The following is a 7,593-nucleotide window of genomic DNA, read 5'->3' on the forward strand; positions in this document are numbered from 1 at the left end:
GGCTCTGACCTATGGCCGTAGACGTACGGACCACGATCCTCACTGGTACTGGCATCCGTACCTGGTACCTGGTCGTACAAACATGTCTCCTTTGACTCACACTAAGCATAGGGACTTTGAAGTGTGAAAAAGGGGATCTTCGGTGTCCGTATTGGCCGTGGCGTTGAATAGGGGTCTTGGGCCCATACACGTTAAGTCATGGGGCGTCAGCCTCCTCAGAAGATTATGGGCTGATGGACCTCCTGGGGCGTGCGCGCGCGGGACCTTGCACGGCCTCGCGCATGGGACGCCTTAGACGGCCTCGCGATCCCCTCATGGCCTCGCGCATGGGGTGCCTTAGACGGCCTCGCGACCCCCTCTTGGCCTCGCGCATGGGGCGCCGTAGACGGCCTCGCGGCCCCTCATGGCCCCGCGCATGGGACGCCTTAGACGGCGTCGCGACCCCCTCATGGCCTCGCGCATGGGGCGCCTTAGACGGCCTCGCGACCCCCTCTTGGCCTCGCACATGGGGCGCCGTAGACGGCCTCGCGGCCCCTCATGGCCTCGCGCATGGGACACCTTAGACGGCCTCGCGACCCCCTTATGGCCTCGCGCATGGGACGCCGTAGACGGCCTCGCGACTCCCCCCTTGGCCTCGCGCATGGGACGCCTTAGACGGCCTCGCGATCCCCTCATGGCCTCACGCATGGGGCGCCTTAGACGGCCTCGCGACCCCCTCTTGGCCTCGCGCATGGGGCGCCGTAGACGGCCTCGCGGCCCCTCATGGCCCCGCGCATGGGACGCCTTAGACGGCCTCGCGACCCCCTCTTGGCCTCGCGCATGGGGCGCCGTAGACGGCCTCGCGGCCCCTCATGGCCCCGCGCATGGGACGCCTTAGACGGCGTCGCGACCCCCTCATGGCCTCGCGCATGGGGCACCTTAGACGGCCTCGCGACCCCCTCTTGGCCTCGCGCATGGGGCGCCGTAGACGGCCTCGCGGCCCCTCATGGCCTCGCGCATGGGACGCCTTAGACGGCCTCGCGACTCCTTCCTTGGCCTCGCGCATGGGATGCCGTAGACGGCCTCGCGGCCGCTCTTGGCCTCGCGCATGGGGCGCCGTAGACGGCCTCGCGGCCCCTCTTGGCCTCGTGCATGGGGCGCCGTAGTTGGCCTCGCGGCCCCTCTTGGCCTCGCGCATGGGACGCCTTAGACGGCCTCGCGACTCCTTCCTTGGCCTCGCGCATGGGATGCCGTAGACGGCCTCGCGGCCCCTCTTGGCCTCGCGCATGGGGCGCCGTAGACGGCCTCGCGGCCCCTCTTGGCCTCGCGCATGGGGCGCCGTAGTCGGCCTCGCGGCCCCTCTTGGCCTCGCGCATGGGACGCCTTAGACGGCCTTATATTTTCTCTTGATGAGATTATGAGCATCAACAACACCAATAGTAGACTACCTCACATCTGGAAAACCGCCTGAAGACTGCAAGGAGGCTCAAAAGTTGTTGTACCAGATCCCAAGGTTTTTTTTTTTGGTCAAGGGGATGCCTTACAGACGAGGTCTTTCCATGCCTCTTCGAAGGTGTGTTTTTCCAGAGGAAGCACAACCTATACTCAAAGAAATTTTGGCCTTGAAGGTGTTGAGATAGGTTTATTTTTTTCCTACACTAAAGAAGGTCTCGACGTCATATGTCCAAAAATGCGACAAGTGTCAGCGCATTGCCACAATTGTGCAAGCTGCACCCATGGAGTTGACTATGATCTCCATGTCCTAGCCGTTTCCCATCTGGGGGATTGACTTAAACGGTTCATTGCTAACTGGAAAAGGAGGAGTTCGCTATGCGATGGTCGCAATCGACTACTTTACAAAGTTAGTTGAGGCCGAACCATCGGTGACTATAACCTCAAAGAGAGTACTTCACTTTGTGGTAAAAAACATAATATGTCATTTTGGACTTCCAAAGAAGATCGTGTCGGATAATGGAACTCAATTTGATAACGATCTATTCACAATTTTTTTGTGAGAAGTACAGTGTCATCAAAAGTTTTTCCTCAGTGGCATACCCTCAAGCTAATGGACAAGTCGAGGCAGTGAACAAACTCTCAAGGCGAGTCTAAAAAAAGTTACTACAGGATGCTCAAGGGCTATGGCCTGACTAGCTCTCGCAAGTTCTTTGGGCCTACAGAACCTCACATCGTACCTCTACTCATAGTTCTTTCTCACTAACCTATGTAAATGAAGTTATGCACCCAGTTGAGACCTTGGCTACGTTACATAGGCAAAAAACCTTTGACCAGGAGTAGAATCACGATCTGCTTAATGCATCCCTGGATCTAATTGAAGAATGGCGAGAAGAATCACAGATACAGCATGCCCATTATCAGCAAAGGGTGACACATTACTTCAACTCAAATGTCAAGGAGCGAAGACTCGAACTGGGAGATTTGGTGCTTATAAAGATATTCTTAGCCAACAAAGACCCCAAGGATGGTGTCATAGGACCGAACTGAGAAAGGTCATATTAGATCGTGGAGATTTAGCGAGAGGGTACCATCAAACTAGCTTGGCTAAATGGAGAGACGGTTCCACGAAATTCTTACATCTAAAAAAAAGTACTATCAGTAATAAAGTTTATTTGTCAGGTTTAATTTATGTTATCATTTTGTAAGGCTTGATTATAAAGGCCATATATTTTTATTTTTTTTAATTAATAAAAGGTTATTGTGTAGTTTAAACGCAGTATTAGAAGAATTTTTCATTAAATCTTGTTTAGTACATTGTGTAAAAGCAATCTAGAATATTTATAAATTTTGATCTGTAATGCCTCGACTAATTCTAAGACCTTGGACCATTAAATCTACTAAGACATAGCTACTATTTTGGAATACATCAAGAAATAATAGAACTTTATTATAAAAATCCAAAATACAGGATCCCATTGTTTAATACATAAAAACATAAAGAAAACATAACTTTAAATATAGTTCATATACTAAATGTGGAAACACATAAATACATAAATTAAAAAGACTCAAAATATAAACTTCATCCTTGATCTTCCAGCAGTCAATCCATTCAGTCCATCCCCAATACACATGCCAAAGGTGCAATGAATCCATCCCGCCATCCAAGCTTATTTTTCTGCACCATCTAAAATATAAGGAATGAGCCTAATGCCAACAAGAAAAATCTACTAAAACATAACATAAATCATAAGACAAAAAACATATACTAAAAAAAAAACATATGACGCCAAAACATATATCATATAAACATAGGACTACAATATTAATGGCCATTAAATCATTACCGTAGTATGTGATAAAACCATCTAGGTCCTTAGTCTACTAATTTAGGTAGGTTAGATCACAAAATAGTATATGATAACCCATCTAAGTCCTCTGTCTACTAATCGAGGCAGGGTAAATCATAACTCTAATTTACGATAATGATAAAAAATCTTGGGAATTGATTTTATATCTAAGCAACTATAATACCTAAGTGACTATATCATAATACATATGCATATACATATATAACATAGCACTATAACATATCATATCATACAAACATATCATAACACATATAATCTAACCTATTTTCCTTACCAAAAACTGGGATATTGGAGACAAGAACGGGACTGGAAAACTCCTAAAACCAACAATAACAATCATGAGTTTCTAAAGAAATGGAGATGAAAAGGAGATCTAAACCGTCAAGAGAGAAACCTACAGAAAAACCTTAAGTTTCAAGGCACTTAAACACCTAACCAAATGCCATAAAATGAAGTTGGAATCTAAAAAAAAATGAAAGAAAATAAAAGAACTATAATGAACTAAATTTGAGGATAAGAATACCTTGGATAGTCTAGCACTTTGATCTACACCTCAATACTGAAATGTCACTCTATCCTACTTCCCAAGTGTTTATAAAGCTTTAAATTAAAAAGCTTTTAATCCCAAAACCCTAATGTTTTCACTCTAGAATAAACTTAGCAGCTTGGAGCCTCTGAAGAATGCTTGAATAATAAATGAAATAGCTGAGTACTATGTCCTATTTATAGAGTTCAAGGAGTGAAACTAACCCCTTTTAAAAATAATAAATAAATGAATATTAATTTAATAAAATTTGAATTTCCATTCAACAAATGCCCAGAACTCGATAAAAAATGTTCAAGAGCAAGTCCAAGTTGTTGAGGGCTATTTTAAGCTCGGATTCCACGAAGTTTCAAAAATGCCACCAAGGGTCGATATATCGCCCATCCCTTTGCCTCGAGCCTTCGTGGTTTCGTTCGTGCGAAGTCGACATGTTTTCCGTATCCGTCCGTTGAAGTTTTGTTGTTTCCAAGTCAGGTTGGCAAGCGAAGTGGCTTTCTTAGAAAACTTCGATAATATCTTTCTAGCCCGAGAAAACTTCTAACTTCTGACGCATTCTTAGGTCTAGGCCAATCCTTCACAACCTCTACTTTAGTTGGGTCTACTGTGACTCCAACCTTAGATACTATATGGCTGAGGAACACTACTTGCGAAAGCCAAAATTCGCATTTCTTGAACTTGGCATAAAGTTGATGCCCCTTTAGCCACAACATGGTAAGTCTTAAATGGTCCTCGTGCCCTTCTTCATCCTTCAAGTACACCAAAATATCATCAATGAATACTGCGATGAATTTTTCCAAGTAATCCTTGAAGACCTTATTCATTAAGTCCATAAATGTGGCTGGAGCGTTGGTAAGACCAAAAGATATAACTAGAAACTCATAATGTCCATATCGAGTTCTAAAAGTTGTCTTTGGTATATCCTCTTCCCGTACCTTGAGCTGGTGATAATCGGACCGTAGATCAATCTTTGAAAATACATTCGCTCCTTGGAGTTGATCAAATAAGTCGTCGATCCAGGGTAGTGGGTACTTGTTCTTAATTGTCACCTTGTTCAGCTCATGGTAATCGATAAACATCTGCATGCTTCCATCCTTCTTCTTCACAAATAGAATTGGTGCTCCCCATGGAAAATGAGTTGGCCTGATGAAACCCAAGTCTAAGAGTTCTTGCAATTGCATTTTCAACTCCTTGAGTTATGTAGGTGTCATCTGGTATGGTGCCTTTGAGATAGGCTCAGTTTTCAATACTAGTTCGATTGTAAAGTCACTTTCCCGAGTAGGTGGTAACCTTGTTAGGAAATATCTCTGGAAATTCCTTTATGATGCGGACGTCTCCAACCTTTAGTGGTGTTTCTTGTGCCACATCCATGACACTTGACAAGAATGTGTGACATCCCTTTTCTATCATCCTCTGAGCTTTGAGAGATGAGATAAACGGTGTTCATAGTCCTAAAAACTTTCCCATAAAGCATAGAATCTGACAGTCAGAAGTTTCGAACGCCACTTGCTTGCGTCTACAGATGATGATCGCGCCATGCCTTGCTAGCCAATCCATGCCAATATTATGTGGAAGTCCTTGATCTCTAGCTCTATCAGGTCTCCTACTAGTTTCGTGTCCTCGATTTTGATTGGTACTCCTCGTACTATTCGTGATGATAGAACTACTTTGCCTGAAGGCAACTCCGTAACAAACCTAGTTCTAAATCTTTCACAAGGTTTGTCTAATTTTTCTGTCAGTCCAAATGAGAAATATGAGTGTGTTGCTCCCGAATCAAACAATACTGAACATATATTATTGAGGATAGGAAGCTGATCTGTGACCACTTTGTTACTAGCTTCGGCTTCTCCCTGGGTCAAGGCAGAGACTCTAGCTGGAACCATCTTGTTGTCCCTTTTTTCTTATTGTTTGAGCTGTGGATATTCCTTTTTCCGATGACCTTCCCGGCCACAATTGAAACAACCTTTGGTATTTGCACAACACTCCCCAGGATGTCTTTTCTGGCACTTAGAGTACTAAGGGTATTCTACATAACCCGACCTATTATTTCCATTGTTATTTCATGTTCTTTTTCACCAATCGGCTTGCTTACTATCAAGATGATTTCTTTTCTGACCATTATTGTTTTGCTGGTGGTTGTTGTTTTTTCTACCATTTTGAGTCTAATTTTGTTGCTTGGGTTCAGACTTGCTTGCCTCCTCCTTACTAACATTTACTTGGAGCCTCTCCACCTCTATAGACGTTTCAAGAAAATCGGCGTAAGAAGTAGTTCCAGAGTTTGCAAGCTTGACACCTAACTCATTCTTGGGTCTGAGTCCCCTGGAGAACTTGGTAACCCTCAAGAAATTAGTTGGGACAAACTCTGGTGTGAACTTGGCTAGGCGATCAAACTGTCAAGCATACTCGACTACTGTTAAGTTTCCCTGCTTCAGACTGGAAAATTCTTCCACCCTCGTAGCAATGACAGCTGAGTTGTAATAATTTTTGTGGAAGAGCTCCAAAAATCTAGTCCAAGTCATGGTGGCGACATCATGAGTCTGTTGTACTAAATCCCACCAGATTCTACCATCCTTCTTCAGAAGAGAAGAAACGGAAGACATGTGATCTGCATTGTCGAGGTTCATGTGTGCTAGAATAGGCTCTACAATCCTAAGCAATTCTTCAGCCTCAAAGGGGTCGGTTGTCCCTTCAAATTTTGGAGCGTGCTGCTTATGGAAACGCTCGTAAATTTTCTCTATGTACTGAGATGGATAAGGAGCGTAGTTCGCCACCGGCAATCACCCATACTGATATCCTACTTTCTAGGGTGCTTGAGTCGCTAGCTGAGGCTGTGGCTATGGCTGTTGTAATTGCAGCAATTCTTCCACTTGTTGACGTAGCTGGATAATTTCAGCGGTGTTGTCCACTGGAGGTGGTGCATTTCTATTGGCGGCATCATTAGTAGCACGCGTTCCCCTTCTTCAGATTGGAGGGGCTTCATGAGTCTCGTTGGTGGTGTTGGGGGAATTGATGTTCTTCCGTGCAAATCTTCGTAGAGACATCTTTAGCAAAGTTCTAACAGTCGAGAAAAACATGCTAGAACTTACCCTAATAGGTTCCAAGGCAAAACTTCGTCTAAGCAAACATAATTTAGACCTATCAATTATGATTCCTTATTAAAAAAATCATGTAAGCCTTCTTTATAAATTAGGGTGTGTTTCTATACTTAAAACATTAATCCATCTTTATTATTTTCTAAGTCTGTTTCTAACCACCCTATATGACTTAATTCTCAGGCTCAAAACTCGTCGCTGTTCCAAAGTTACCATATTGAGGGAGGGCTGGGATCAGTAAAATCAATCCCACTACTATGGCCCCCTAAACTCTCAATATAGAACCCGGTCCATTGATTTGTATCCACCCTCACCGAACTTAGCCATTATTCATCGAATTTATTCTAAGTATAGTATGATTGTAAAAAAATCAAACTCATATTGTTATTCAAATATAACAACTTTATTTATTTGGATAAAGATTTTCACTAATTACAATCATAAATTTAAAAAAATAAAGAAACTATACTAAAAATAATCTAGGGTAAAATTTCTAAAAATCAGGATCTTTTACATCTGACCCTTCATCAAACTAAATTTAAACTAGGGATGTAACCTAGTTTTAAGAACATGGGAAAGGGCGACCTAAGGATCAAAGGCTAAAATAATCAAACTAAAGCTTCTACAGGCTGAAAACATATCTAAAACCCTAATG

The sequence above is a fragment of the Humulus lupulus genome, chromosome 5 (genome assembly GCF_963169125.1).
Source record: "Humulus lupulus chromosome 5, drHumLupu1.1, whole genome shotgun sequence".
Lineage (NCBI taxonomy): Eukaryota > Viridiplantae > Streptophyta > Magnoliopsida > Rosales > Cannabaceae > Humulus > Humulus lupulus.